The 15,493-nt window shown below is 44.2% G+C and overlaps 4 non-coding genes across 4 annotated transcripts; all 4 read right to left on the reverse strand.

Annotated features, from left to right (window-relative positions):
• Positions 1-2,348: 2,348 nt before the first annotated feature.
• On the reverse strand, positions 2,349-2,422 carry trnad-guc (transfer RNA aspartic acid (anticodon GUC)). Its single transcript has one exon. It is a non-coding gene; the product is annotated as a tRNA-Asp (tRNA).
• An 8,516-nt stretch (positions 2,423-10,938) lies between these two features.
• On the reverse strand, positions 10,939-11,011 carry trnav-cac (transfer RNA valine (anticodon CAC)). Its single transcript has one exon. It is a non-coding gene; the product is annotated as a tRNA-Val (tRNA).
• Positions 11,012-11,720: 709 nt separating this feature from the next.
• Positions 11,721-11,792, reverse strand: trnad-guc (transfer RNA aspartic acid (anticodon GUC)). Its single transcript has one exon. It is a non-coding gene; the product is annotated as a tRNA-Asp (tRNA).
• Positions 11,793-14,094: 2,302 nt separating this feature from the next.
• Positions 14,095-14,167, reverse strand: trnav-aac (transfer RNA valine (anticodon AAC)). Its single transcript has one exon. It is a non-coding gene; the product is annotated as a tRNA-Val (tRNA).
• Between the last annotated feature and the right edge of the window lie 1,326 nt (positions 14,168-15,493).

Here is a 15,493-nt window from a genome sequence, read left to right on the forward strand (position 1 = left end):
TACGGGAGAAGGAGGTCCCAGATGAGCTCACCCAGGTAAAGGGAGGCACCAGGTCCTTACCTGCATCACACAGGGAGAAATCAGATATTACAGAGGACAAAACTCTACTAGAGCGGTCGTTGCGTGGCCTGCTCCGGTCTACGTCCCTCAGAGCACAATTGAAGTCACCTGACACGATGACGGGTACGTTCCCCAGCAGGAGTGGACGCAGCTGTGGAAAAAATTGAACTCTTTCGTTTTGGTTAGTGGGTGCGTAGACATTGACCAGTCTGAGGGGAGTGTTGTTGTATGTCACATCCACGCTCAGAATTCTACCAGGTTCTACCTCCCTGCTGCTGCGGGAGGTAATAAATGGGTTTTTAAACAGGATACCTACTCCGTCGGCTCTGGCTATGTTGGAGCCCGACCAGAAGGAGTCCCCCAGGGTCCAACTCTCCTTCAGATCTCTATAATCAGGGCTCGACGAAATACCACACTCCTGCAGAAAGATGAGATCTGCTTTCAAGTTAGCTAGATAGTTTAGTACATCAAATCTTTTTTGTGTCTCCCTGATGCTCCTGACATTAACAGACACACATATCAGGGCCATCAGGGTAGCTAACAAGAAAAGGAGTCGCTGCGTCCACCCCATAGCGACTATGATTGGGAGGTCGGGACACTCTTCCTACTCTTAGCTCTACGCTTGCTTCGAGGGGGCTTGGGCTTATTTGCAACTCCCATCACCCCTGAGAAGGTACTCACTGCTGCCTCGTCCAAGAAGGCACCGTCTTTGTATGCACAGTACGTGGAGTTGTTTGGGCTATTCAACTCCCCACAAGGTAAGTCTGGTGGAACTTGCTCAGGGCCCCTCGGAACGTGTGGGTCAGCTTTGTCCTGGGGGGGGGTTATGACAGACAGCATTCTTTGGCTGTTACCGTCTGTTGAATTGGAGCTGTTAGCAGACTTCTGGCTTACCGCGTCCAGGGGTATTCCCATGTCCTCCAGTGCTGTATCTAGGAGGACCTCTAGGGGGCCCCTGGTTTTGCCCATACAAGGGAGGGGGTCAAGGATGCTTTGAAGGGAGGCCCTTCGCTTGAAGAGGGTCATTGCTACCGAGGTACTGCTGGTCAGGGAAGGTGTTGACCCCGACCTCTCCCTCGGTGCATTAGTGAACACCTCTTCTGCGAGGTGTGCTAGGGTTTGTGCCAACGACTGGGAAGGCTGGCTGGGGATGCCCTGGCTGGCTGCTACCTGCCCACTAGGCGGCAGTGTAGCCGTCCCACTCGCCTCCGTCTCTGCCTGCGAGGGCAAGACTGGGGACTTTGTGTGGACATTAGCTGGTTTTGGATCTATGGGGGCCACCTGCAACTTGCTGTCTTTGATCCTGATCTTCTTTCTTTTCCCCCCCTCGTCTCTACCCTTTCTTTTCCCCACCCTCTGCTGGTTCTTCACTCCCTTCCCCTCCTTCTCACTCTCACTGTCGCTTTCGCTTTCCTCCCCCACGGACTCAATCCTTATGGCGTCATAACGAGAGCCGAGGGGGAGTGCTGGCGCTGAGAGGGCCCTACTCAGGGGGGGGCCGCTGCTGGGTCCGGGCTCCCTCCCTGCCTCGTGTTCTGCATCAGAGGAGCTACTGGAGGAGCTAGTGGAGTGGCTGTTGTACTCTCTCTCTGGGCTGGGGGAAGGGGTCCTCGTAAAACGGGACATGTCTCAGGGGCGGGGGGGGAGGGGGGTGCTGGTGATGATGGTGGTGCTGGAGTCTGGGTCTTGGATACTGTTGGTGGTGATGTGGACTGATCTTTGTTACTTGCTCCCTCTTCCTGCTCAGGACTAGGCTTGTTCGTGTTTGCCTTGCTGGCTCTGGCCATGTTGGCATAGGAAGAGGGGCAGTCCTTAAACAGGTGCCCCTTCTTTCCACACAAATTGCACTGCCTCTCTTCTCTGCAGTGGCTGGTCTCGTGGGGGCCGCCGCAGTTCCTGCACTTGACTACAGTACACGCGGCTGCCAGGTGTCCTAATTCCCCACATTTCCTGCAGAGTTTTGGCATCCCATTATAGAATACCAGCCCTCTGTTGGGCCCTAACACTATGGAGTTTGGAATGTGGCGGACGCCTCCAATGCCCGATGGATCAACATTAAGGCGTACCAGCCACTTTCTATATATTATATTATAAAATAATATAATATATAGTCAACACAACGAATAATACTGTAAATATGGTACGGCGGGTAAGGATTACGTATATAGGTATAGATATAAAAAAATAAGCAAATATACATCATATCTGGTAAATAATTGTCAACTACATTTTGTGCGGAAAATATTTAAGGAGAGTTTTAAAAAAATAAAATAAAAAAATAAAACAACTTCTACCCGTCGGGGAATTGAACCCCGGTCTCCCGCGTGACAGGCGGGGATACTGACCACTATACTAACGAGGAATGCGTAAACAGTAATCATTCTGTACTCACAGGAAGACCGCCCTAAACGATTTCCCATTCATTCTTTAAGGTAGTGCTAAACCACTACGGATGTAATACTGCTGCCGCCACAACATGATTTTGGCGCTGTTGTGCAGGTCTGTGCTAAACTTAATGTATTGAGTTGTGCAGATCTACCAAGAGATGGCACTAAAGAGCATGAAGCGTTTCGTCTGCTTCGGCTCAGTGAATTTTGCGAACCAAATGATTCAGAGACTTCACTTCCCTTCCCACCATCACTAATTGCACGAATGGTTGAGTGATTGGATGAAAGTGGGGTACAACCGGTTCTACTATACATACACAACTAAGACACCCACTTTCTTAGTGTGATCAAGAAGACTGCAGTCTGTAACCAATGTTACTTTGAATAGCAAGCCTATTTATCATACCAACACTACACACTGCAATTCTATTATTTTACAACACAAGGAAACCCCGCCAAAGCAGGGCATCAAAAAATTAGTTGCAACTCATAAATGTTCCTCTCCACGGAAATCTTTATTGAGATTTTACATTTTTTTACATTTACACCCATTCGTTTTTTCATTCATTTTACATTTCTTTTAAAGATGACATTCATGCATACAGACAGACATACATTTTGTTTTAAAAGCATTTAAAACACATTTAAAAACACCAAGACAACTGTGCTTTATACATGGTTAAAACAGACACAGATTAAAATCGACATGAAAAAAACCTGTGCTGCTTTAAAAGTGACTGGAAAAAAAGAACCATCTATAAAAAACCAGTGCTTGTGAGGGCCGGGGAGTGCTCTCTAAAAAAGTTCAAAAGTGAACATAAAACTATAGATCTAAAACAGGGACAGGGGAAAAGGGACAGTGTATAAAACAGTGAGTTAAAATTCTAAAATTTTAAAACACTTAAAATGTAACTTTTAATAGTTGACATTAAAAATCTTTTAGATACGTAAATACAAAACAAAACCAAATAAAACATTCAAAATAAATCAAAAACAAGAGAGTCCATAAAACTGAAACAAAAAGACTACATAAAACCAGGGCACCGTTCAAAAACGGTCATGCCAGCTAAAAGGGGCGGAATGCTGGCATGACAAAATAAATAAAAGGCTTAGCGGTGTATAGTACAACCGGTTCTACTATACATACACAACTAAGACACCCACTTTCTTAGTGTGATCAAGAAGACTGCAGTCTGTAACAAATGTTACTTTGAATAGCACGCCCATTTATCATACCAACACTACACACTGCAATTCTATTATTTTACAACACAAGGAAGCCCCGCCAAAGCAGGGCATCAAAAAATTAGTTGAAACTCATAAATGTTCCTCTCCACGGAAATCTTTAGTAAAATACTCTTTTATTGAGATTTTACATTTTTTTACATTTACACCCATTCGTTTTTTCATTCATTTTACATCTTTTAAATCTTTAGTAAAATACTCTTTTATTGAGATTTTACATTTTTTTTACATTTACACCCATTCGTTTTTTCATTCATTTTACATTTCTTTTAAAGATGACATTCATGCATACAGACATACATTTTGTTTTAAAAGCATTTAAAATACATTTAAAAACACCAAGACAATTGTGCTTTGTACATGGTTAAAACAGACACAGATTAAAATCAACATGAAAAAAACCTGTGCTGTTTTAAAAGTGACTGGAAAAAAAGAACCATCTATAAAAAACCAGTGCTTGTGAGGGCCGGGGAGTGCTCTCTAAAAAGGTTCAAAAGTGAACATAAAACTAGATCTAAAACAGGGACAGGGGAAAAGGGACAGTGTATAAAACAGTGAGTTAAAATTCTAAAATTTTAAAACACTTAAAATGTAACTTTTAATAGTTTACATTAAAAATCTTAAAGATACATAAAACAAAACAAAACAAAATCAAATAAAACATTCAACGTAAATCAAATAAAAGTCCATAAAACTGAAACAAAAGACTACATAAAACCAGGGCACCGTTGAAAAACGGTCATGCCAGCTAAAAAGGGCGGAATGCTGGCATGACAAAATAAATAAAAGGCTTAGCGGTGCCCCGTAGTCCCGCTCCTAGGAGCTAGCGGTTCCAGTTTTTTCCTTTATTCCATCTTCACGTCCTGAAGTCCGGCGATCCTCCACTCCGCGCAGGCCTTGTCCTTCCCGAGGGTCCGGATGTCCAGAATTACAAAGTCCTTGATAAGAGTTTGTGCCCTTCTGGTCGTGGTGATAGTGTCTAGCTCCTGCTTGTGATAGACACAGACGTTACGGCCTTCCCACAGGATCTGCTTGACAACATTGATGACACGCCAAACGCACTTAGCTGTGCTGGTAGTGATTCCTCCCGCAGGCCCATAGAGCACAGTCTCAGCGGTCATCTTGGCCGTGTCAGCAAACCTGTTTAGGAAGACAGAGACAGAGAGCCAGACACTGCCAGCCACATCACACTCCCAGAAGATATGGGCTGGTGTTTCTCTCTTGCGGCACTTTGCATAGGGGCATGTTTCTACTTGGGCTAGTCCCCTCCTGAACATGAACGCTCGAGTGGGGAGTGCACTGTGGACGGTGTTCCATGCTATATCCTTCTGGACATTACTGAGGCAGCTGTGAGACACATTCTCCCAGATTTTTTGGCTTTGGGTGAGGGAGAAAGTAGCTACTTTTTCAATTTCCTGGGAACCGGCAAGATATTTAGTTACAGCCTTGTATTCCCAGGAGGCCAATTTTGCTTTATCTAAGCCCAATTTATATATAGTGTCCCTTAAGGTTCTATAATACAATGGGGGGTCCCAGGAGTACGGCACGGTGTTATCAATAGTGCAGAGGCCCAAGGCCCTGAGACAGGTGGCAAAATAGAAACGATTCATGTAACATACCTTCCTGTCCAGGGCCTGGATGTTCTTGATAGTTTGCGTGAGCCCCTGCACTCGGGTGAGCTGCACAACGTCCGGGACCCCCTTACCTCCCTTCTTGTCGGCTTTACTCAGAGTGGCTCGCTTTACCCTCTCCATCTTGCTGCCCCAGATAAAGCGGTGGATAATGCGGTCCACCACTTTTTTGGTGGTCCTGTCTGGGGGAAAGATTTTTCCTACATAAGAGAGGATGGGGAACAGTATAGACTTGGTTATTAATACTCTACCCGTCATTGTTAAGGATCTTGTGCTCCATCCGCCAATCTTTTTACGGACCTGGTTAATGGCCGCCGTCCAGCTCTGGGCCCCCGAGCTATTGTTCTCGAAAATGAGGCCCAGAATCTTGATTTTGTCCTTTTTGACAGGGTACATGTCCGACAGTTCCCTATCTACCTGCCAATTTTTAGACACGTAGACTTCGCTCTTGGACTTATTAATCACTGCCCCGGTCGCCGTGCAGTACTTCTCAAGGATATTACTAATCCGAGGTACCGACGATGTGTTGGTGCAAATGAGTGACACATCGTCCATATATGCTGTTGTTTTGACCTGGACCCCGTTGGATCCAGGCAGCTGGAAACCAGTTATATTGGTATCCCTACGAATTGCCTGCAGGAGGGGTTCAATGCACACGACATATAGCAGTGGGGATAGTGGGCAACCCTGTCTGACCCCTGACTGGATAGATATTTTACCAGTCAGGTGCCTGTTCACCAAGACTCGGGTACTAATGTTTGTATAGATGGTTTTAACCCACTCCCTAAGTCCAGGAGCGAATTTCATCTGGTCCATCACTTTGTACATATATTCATGGCTTACCCTATCGAACGCCTTCTCCTGGTCAAGGTTGAACAGGCAGAGGGGATGGTTCCGTTCTCTAGAATAAGCCAGAATGTCCCTTGTTAACATTAAAATATCCGTGATGGACCTCCCTGGGACGCCACAAGCCTGGTCGGGGCCAATGACCAAAGGGAGGTGTACTTGTAGCCGGAGCATCAGAGCTTTGGCTAGTATCTTGTAATCCACGCAAAGGAGGCTGATTGGGCGCCAATTCCGTAGATCTTTAACTTCCCCTTTCTTATGAAGGAGAGTAATTACACTCTCCCGCATAGAAGGGCCCAACCGCTTCTCCCTGTAGACCGCTCTGTAGACCTCCGCTAAATGGACTTTTAGCGTGTCCCAAAAAAGATGGTAATACTCACCCGGGATGCCATCTGGACCTGGCGTCTTACCGGTGTTCATGGTCTTAACCGCCTGGGTGAGCTCCTCCAGCGTGAGTTCTGGGTCCTTCTCCTCCTCCTCGTCGTCCCGCACTGAGTCAGGCTCCAACTGGCTCAGGAACCACTCTATCAGGGTGTCATCTGTAGCTTTGATGTTATACAGGTCCCTATAGAAGTTCTCTACCACTTTTTTCACTCCCTCACTATCCTCTACTATCCTCCCCCTGCTGTCGAGCATGGAGGACATCAAGTGCCGCTTCTCCCTCGTTTTCTGGAAGAAGAAGCGAGTACACTTTTCGTCTTCCTCCATTTTTTGCACTTTTGCATTGTGCATGACCTTTCGTTGTTCCTCCCTACAAAGCACTGAAAGATCTAGCTTGGTCTGGGCTATCTCGTCGCTTACAGGGAACCCCCGAAGCTGAAGCAGGCTCAGACGCTGGAGGGCAGCATTCAGGTGTTTATATTTGGCCCTCCTTTCTTTTGCTTTCCTTTTGCCTGCTGCTATGAAATAACCCTTAGTTCTCATTTTGACCATCTCCCACCACTCTATAGGGGAGTTGAATAGGTCACGCAAAGTGGTCCACTCAACAAGCCTGCTCTTATAGGCTGCAGCTATGGAGGGGTCATCGAGTAAGGAGGTGTTTAATTTCCAGACCCCTGACCCCATCTGGGAGGTCTGAGGGACCTGCAATGTTACCTGCAGGAGCCTATGGTCAGAGAAGAAGACGGCCTGGGTGTCTACTGCCGTCTTCGTAAGGGAGCTGGTATGCAGGACGAGATCTATACGGGAGAAGGAGGTCCCAGATGAGCTCACCCAGGTAAAGGGAGGCACCAGGTCCTTACCTGCATCACACAGGGAGAAATCAAATATTACGGAGGACAAAACTCTACTAGAGCGGTCGTTGCGTGGCCTGCTCCGGTCTACGTCCCTCAGAGCACAATTGAAGTCACCTGACACGATGACGGGTACGTTCCCCAGCAGGAGTGGACGCAGCTGTGGAAAAAATTGAACTCTTTCGTTTTGGTTAGTGGGTGCGTAGACATTGACCAGTCTGAGGGGAGTGTTGTTGTATGTCACATCCACGCTCAGAATTCTACCAGGTTCTACCTCCCTGCTGCTGCGGGAGGTAATAAATGGGTTTTTAAACAGGATACCTACTCCGTCGGCTCTGGCTATGTTGGAGCCCGACCAGAAGGAGTCCCCCAGGGTCCAACTCTCCTTCAGGTCCCTATAATCAGGGCTCGACGAAATACCACACTCCTGCAGAAAGATGAGATCTGCTTTCAAGTTAGCTAGATAGTTTAATACATCAAATCTTTTTTGTGTCTCCCTGATGCTCCTGACATTAACAGACACACATATCAGGGCCATCAGGGTAGCTAACAAGAAAAGGAGTCGCTGCGTCCACCCCATAGCGACTATGATTGGGAGGTCGGGACACTCTTCCTACTCTTAGCTCTACGCTTGCTTCGAGGGGGCTTGGGCTTATTTGCAACTCCCATCACCCCTGAGAAGGTACTCACTGCTGCCTCGTCCAAGAAGGCACCGTCTTTATATGCACAGTACGTGGAGTTGTTGGGGCTATTCAACTCCCCACAAGGTAAGTCTGGTGGAACTTGCTCAGGGCCCCTCGGAACGTGTGGGTCAGCTTTGTCCTGGGGGGGGGGTTATGACAGACAGCATTCTTTGGCTGTTACCGTCTGTTGAATTGGAGCTGTTAGCAGACTTCTGGCTTACCGCGTCCAGGGGTATTCCCATGTCCTCCAGTGCTGTATCTAGGAGGACCTCTAGGGGGCCCCTGGTTTTGCCCATACAAGGGAGGGGGTCAAGGATGCTTTGAAGGGAGGCCCTTCGCTTGAAGAGGGTCATTGCTACCGAGGTACTGCTGGTCAGGGAAGGTGTTGACCCCGACCTCTCCCTCGGTGCATTAGTGAACACCTCTTCTGCGAGGTGTGCTAGGGTTTGTGCCAACAACTGGGAAGGCTGGCTGGGGATGCCCTGGCTGGCTGCTACCTGCCCACTAGGCGGCAGTGTAGCCGTCCCACTCGCCTCCGTCTCTGCCTGCGAGGGCAAGACTGGGGACTTTGTGTGGACATTAGCTGGTTTTGGATCTATGGGGGCCACCTGCAACTTGCTGTCTTTGATCCTGATCTTCTTTCTTTTCCCCCCCTCGTCTCTACCCTTTCTTTTCCCCACCCTCTGCTGGTTCTTCACTCCCTTCCCCTCCTTCTCACTCTCACTTTCACTGTCGCTTTCGCTTTCCTCCCCCACGGACTCAATCCTTATGGCGTCATAACGAGAGCCGAGGGGGAGTGCTGGCGCTGAGAGGGCCCTACTCAGGGGGGGGCCGCTGCTGGGTCCGGGCTCCCTCCCTGCCTCGTGTTCTGCATCAGAGGAGCTACTGGAGGAGCTAGTGGAGTGGCTGTTGTACTCTCTCTCTGGGCTGGGGGAAGGGGTCCTCGTAAAACGGGACATGTCTCGGGGGCGGGGGGGTGAGGGGGGTGCTGGTGATGATGGTGGTGCTGGAGTCTGGGTCTTGGATGCTGTTGGTGGTGATGTGGACTGGTCTTTGTTACTTGCTCCCTCTTCCTGCTCAGGCCTAGGCTTGTTCGTGTTTGCCTTGCTGGCTCTGGCCATGTTGGCATAGGAAGAGGGGCAGTCCTTAAACAGGTGCCCCTTCTTTCCACACAAATTGCACTGCCTCTCTTCTCTGCAGTGGCTGGTCTCGTGGGGGGCGCCGCAGTTCCTGCACTTGACTACAGTACATGCGGCCGCCAGGTGTCCTAATTCCCCACATTTCCTGCAGAGTTTTGGCATCCCATTATAGAATACCAGCCCTCTGTTGGGCCCTAACACTATGGAGTTTGGAATGTGGCGGACGCCTCCAATGCCCGATGGATCAACATTGAGGCGTACCAGCCACTTTCTGGCTCCTGTCCAAACCCCATCTTCGTCTGTAATTTTCCTCCCTTCTGATGACACCCTCCCATAGCGGTTAAGCCATGTTGTAATATCATAGTCGCTAACAGCCTCATTGAAAAATTGGACAGTAACAACTTTCATTTCTCTGTCTGTCAGTGCATCCACACAAAATTCTTTGTATGGAGCGAGATATTTATTCTCCCCCCAAAAGGACCACATTTCTTGTAACTTTTGGGGGTTCCTAAAACTGACCTCAAACACTTCCTTAAGCCCTGGCAATTTCACCAAACAATTCAAGTCAGAAGGGGAAAAACCCATACCCCTCTGAAGAATGGTCCGGCTGAACTCCAGTCTCGTCAGTCCTGGTTCCGTTTCCTCTTGCTGGGTCCTTGTGAAGCGCACCGCATTGTGCCTCCTAGTCTCCTGGGTTGGCCGGAACGCCATCCTTCAGCTGGCTCCTCCGATTGGGGTGGGAGAAGCCTCTGGACGTCCGGGTTGTCTCTCTCTACGGAAAAGAAACAACGTAAGCAGCAAATCTGGGCAGTTGAAGGAACTATTACTTTAGTCCCTGAGGAGATGGTCGCCTCGCAAGAGGGACCCCCTCCCCAGGTGAACGGTGTCCTTCCCTGGCGGAGTAGGGGGCGCTGCTTGGCACCGAGACCACGTAGGAAGAATCGTGGCTGTGATGCCTCCTCGGGGTTGTTAGAAATGGATTTAATAAAGTAATTGTGTTGCTATTTTATTCTAATACAGTTGAAGTTCATGGAACAGAATTCAAGTTATAATTTGTTCCATTGTTTTATCTCTAACGCTACTAACACATCTAATAATACGCAGTTATAACCATTTTGTTTTTCTAATCACTTCACTGTTAAAGCACCAATGTGGTGGTGCTGTGTCGGGGGTCTTGCTGGTAGACATCGGCCCATATGAGTGTAACACTCGACCCAGTGTCCTCCAGCGCAGTGCAGGAGACCCCCTCTTTGCTGACCAGGACGCGACGGAAGTCCAGCACCGAGTCCTGCCTACAGTACCACCGCCATGGCCAAGTAACATGATAGTAACTGGAAGGTAGGGATTCTGTGAAGATTTATAATTTGAGAGCCTAGTTATTCCTGTGCTAAAAAAAAAATTAAAAAAATCAGGGCCTGCCTTATGATTGCTATAATTGATATTAGTCCGGTTGAACACATTTTCTAGTAAAATCATAAATACTGTTTCAGGTGGCACTGCCTACGCAGCACAAACTTAGAAATCAGTCAGACTCGACTTAGAGTGAACGCATTGGTCGTAACAAGAAGTTACAACAAGCGCTGCTATCGCTATGATACATTTACGCTTGCATTTAAAAAAAATAAATACATAATTAACCCACGGGTTTTAACCGTACACAAATAAAATGCAACAAATGGAGACCACTGAAAAATAATAATACAGAAAAAAATAGCTGTTTCCGCCCGGTTTCGAACCGGGGACCTTTCGCGTGTGAGGCGAACGTGATAACCACTACACTACGGAAACTTCATGGAAGACAGCGCTCAAGCACTGAACACAGCAAGTGCTACAGGTCGCTGGTGATGCACGTGTTCATTTTCTAAGTACAGGCGTATTTTCACTAATAGTCTATACTTTTCAATGGGAAGAATATGTCTGTTTATCCCATTTAGTTGTAATAGCGTTAATTTGCCGTTCAACTTTCAAATAGTTGAGTTTTAGGTAAAACATACTGACTAAAAACATAACGACGCAGAATACGTAGTATAGTGATTATCACGTCCGCCTAACACGCATAACATACTCCCGACTTTTAAGAATGTGTTTGTTAACATTTATGTATTTAGCTTTTTCTATTTACAGAGCTGCCCCTTTCGTCATAGTCACGCCCCCTTAGTGACTCTCCATGGCCTCTCTTAAGTTTCTATTTTTTTTTTTTTTTTTTTTACAAAACACTTTATTTCAGTGAGGACAAACTGTTTTAGCAATACAAATAGTCTATAAAAATGATATTCTGAAATGTACAAAAGCACAGGTAAAATAATATAATATATAGTCAACACAACGAATAATACTGTAAATATGGTACGGCGGGTAAGGATTACGTATATAGGTATAGATATAAAAAAAAAAAGCAAATATACATCATATCTGGTAAATAATTGTCAACTACATTTTGTGCGGAAAATATTTAAGGAGAGTTTTAAAAAAATAAAATAAAAAAATAAAACAACTTCTCCCCGTCGGGGAATTGAACCCCGGTCTCCCGCGTGACAGGCGGGGATACTGACCACTATACTAACGAGGAATGCGTAAACAGTAATCGTTCTGTACTCACAGGAAGACCGCCCTAAACGATTTCCCATTCATTGCTGCCGCCACAACATGATTTTGGCGCTGTTGTGCAGGTCTGTGCTAAACTTAATGTATTGAGTTGTGCAGATCTACCAAGAGATGGCACTAAAGAGCATGAAGTGTTTCGTCTGCTTCGGCTCAGTGAATTTTGCGAACCTAATGATTCAGAGACTTCACTTCCCTTCCCACCATCACTAATTGCACGAATGGTTGAGTGATTGGATGAAAGTGGGGCACAACCGGTTCTACTATACATACACAACTAAGACACCCACTTTCTTAGTGTGATCAAGAAGACTGCAGTCTGTAACCAATGTTACTTTGAATAGCAAGCCTATTTATCATACCAACACTACACACTGCAATTCTATTATTTTACAACACAAGGAAGCCCCGCCAAAGCAGGGCATCAAAAAATTAGTTGCAACTCATAAATGTTCCTCTCCACGGAAATCTTTATTGAGATTTTACATTTTTTTACATTTACACCCATTCGTTTTTTCATTCATTTTACATTTCTTTTAAAGATGACATTCATGCATACAGACAGACATACATTTTGTTTTAAAAGCATTTAAAACACATTTAAAAACACCAAGACAACTGTGCTTTATACATGGTTAAAACAGACACAGATTAAAATCGACATGAAAAAAACCTGTGCTGCTTTAAAAGTGACTGGAAAAAAAGAACCATCTATAAAAAACCAGTGCTTGTGAGGGCCGGGGAGTGCTCTCTAAAAAAGTTCAAAAGTGAACATAAAACTATAGATCTAAAACAGGGACAGGGGAAAAGGGACAGTGTATAAAACAGTGAGTTAAAATTCTAAAATTTTAAAACACTTAAAATGTAACTTTTAATAGTTGACATTAAAAATCTTTTAGATACGTAAATACAAAACAAAACCAAATAAAACATTCAAAATAAATCAAAAACAAGAGAGTCCATAAAACTGAAACAAAAAGACTACATAAAACCAGGGCACCGTTCAAAAACGGTCATGCCAGCTAAAAGGGGCGGAATGCTGGCATGACAAAATAAATAAAAGGCTTAGCGGTGTATAGTACAACCGGTTCTACTATACATACACAACTAAGACACCCACTTTCTTAGTGTGATCAAGAAGACTGCAGTCTGTAACAAATGTTACTTTGAATAGCACGCCCATTTATCATACCAACACTACACACTGCAATTCTATTATTTTACAACACAAGGAAGCCCCGCCAAAGCAGGGCATCAAAAAATTAGTTGAAACTCATAAATGTTCCTCTCCACGGAAATCTTTAGTAAAATACTCTTTTATTGAGATTTTACATTTTTTACATTTACACCCATTCGTTTTTTCATTCATTTTACATTTCTTTTAAAGATGACATTCATGCATACAGACATACATTTTGTTTTAAAAGCATTTAAAATACATTTAAAAACACCAAGACAATTGTGCTTTGTACATGGTTAAAACAGACACAGATTAAAATCAACATGAAAAAAACCTGTGCTGTTTTAAAAGTGACTGGAAAAAAAGAACCATCTATAAAAAAAACAGTGCTTGTGAGGGCCGGGGAGTGCTCTCTAAAAAGGTTCAAAAGTGAACATAAAACTAGATCTAAAACAGGGACAGGGGAAAAGGGACAGTGTATAAAACAGTGAGTTAAAATTCTAAAATTTTAAAACACTTAAAATGTAACTTTTAATAGTTTACATTAAAAATCTTAAAGATACATAAAACAAAACAAAACAAAACAAAATCAAATAAGACATTCAAAATAAATCAAATCACAGTCCATAAAACTGAAACAAAAAGACTACATAAAACCAGGGCACCGTTCAAAAACGGTCATGCCAGCTAAAAGGGGCGGAATGCTGGCATGACAAAATAAATAAAAGGCTTTTAGACACATATGTAACACATTAGTTTACTATAAAGCTACGTCTTAGTTGGTGCTTATCTTGGCGAGAGCCGAGTTCAAAGCAGCATGAAGTTTTAACATCTACTCTCGTGTAATGGAAATCATATACACGTGTTTCCACACCAGGGATCTTTCGCGTGTGAGGCGAACGTGATAACCACTACACTACGGAAACATTTCACAAACTGCTGTAACCGCTTATCAAATACAATGAACTTCAAATACATACAAATAATGCACTATAGTGCAGTTTTCGATACGTGTAATATGATATAAGAAGTATATTGTTACAAAATGTATTTGTAACGGGTTGTTATTTTAAAATAAATTTAAAAAAACTGTTTCCGCCCGGTCTCGAACCGGGGACCTTTCGCGTGTTAGGCGAACGTGATAACCACTACACTACGGAAACGTATTCTTTGTTGTTTTGTTTTTAGCCAGTATATTTTATCGGCAAATTAACGCTACTACTACTAAATGGGATAAACAGACATATTCCCACTGAAAAGTATAGACTATTAAAGTGATGATACGGCTGTACTTAGAAAATGAACTAAACACGTGCATCACCAGCGACCTGTAGCACTTGCTGTGTTCAGTACTTGAGAGATGTTTTCAATGAAGTTTCCGTAGTGTAGTGGTTATCACGTTCGCCTCACACGCGAAAGGTCCCCGGGCGGAAACATTTTTTTTTTGTATTATTATTTTTTCAGTGGTCTCCATTTGTTGCATTTTCAACGTTTAAAACCCATAGGTTTTTTTTTTTTTTTTTTAAATGCAACGGTAAATGTATCATAGCGATAGCAGCGTTTGTTGTAACTTTTTGTTACCACCAATGCATTCACTCTGAGTCTGTTTGAGCTGTGTAGGCAGTGCCACCTGGTACAGCGATCTGATACTAAAACGTATTTTGGTAACTTGGAGAACGAATACCTTGGGTTGAGCAATACTGTTGGGTGGAAACGGCGCGGCAGGGGTGAATCACATTTGCATACCCATAATGCACTTTGACGGGGCTTCCTTGAACAGGCTTCGAAATGTAAATGCAGTTACGGGAATGTATACAGACATACATTTTGTTTTAAAAGCATTTAAAATACCTTTAAAAACACCAAGACAATTGTGCTTTGTACAAGATTAAAACAGACACAGATTAAAATCAACATGATAAAACCTGTGCTGCTTTAAAAGTGACTGGAAAAAAAGAACCATCTATAAAAAAACAGTGTATGTGAGCGCTGGGGAGTGCTCTCTTCAAAAAGTTCAGAAGGTGAACATAAAACAGAACAATAAACTATAAATCTAAAACTAAAGGGACAGGGGCAAAGGTACTGTGTATAAAACTGTGTGTTAAAATTCTAAAATTTTAAAACACTTAAAATGTAACTTTTAATAGTTGACATTAAAAATCTTTTAGATACGTAAATACAAAACAAAACCAAATAAAACATTCAAAATAAATCAAAAACAAGAGAGTCCATAAAACTGAAACAAAAAGACTACATAAAACCAGGGCACCGTTCAAAAACGGTCATGCCAGCTAAAAGGGGCGGAATGCTGGCATGACAAAATAAATAAAAGGCTTAGCGGTGTATAGTACAACCGGTTCTACTATACATACACAACGAAGACACCCACTTTCTTAGTGTGATCAAGAAGACTGCAGTCTGTAACAAATGTTACTTTGAATAGCACGCCCATTTATCATACCAACACTACACACTGCAATTCTATTATT

This window comes from Acipenser ruthenus, chromosome 23, assembly GCF_902713425.1.
Source record: "Acipenser ruthenus chromosome 23, fAciRut3.2 maternal haplotype, whole genome shotgun sequence".
Lineage (NCBI taxonomy): Eukaryota > Metazoa > Chordata > Actinopteri > Acipenseriformes > Acipenseridae > Acipenser > Acipenser ruthenus.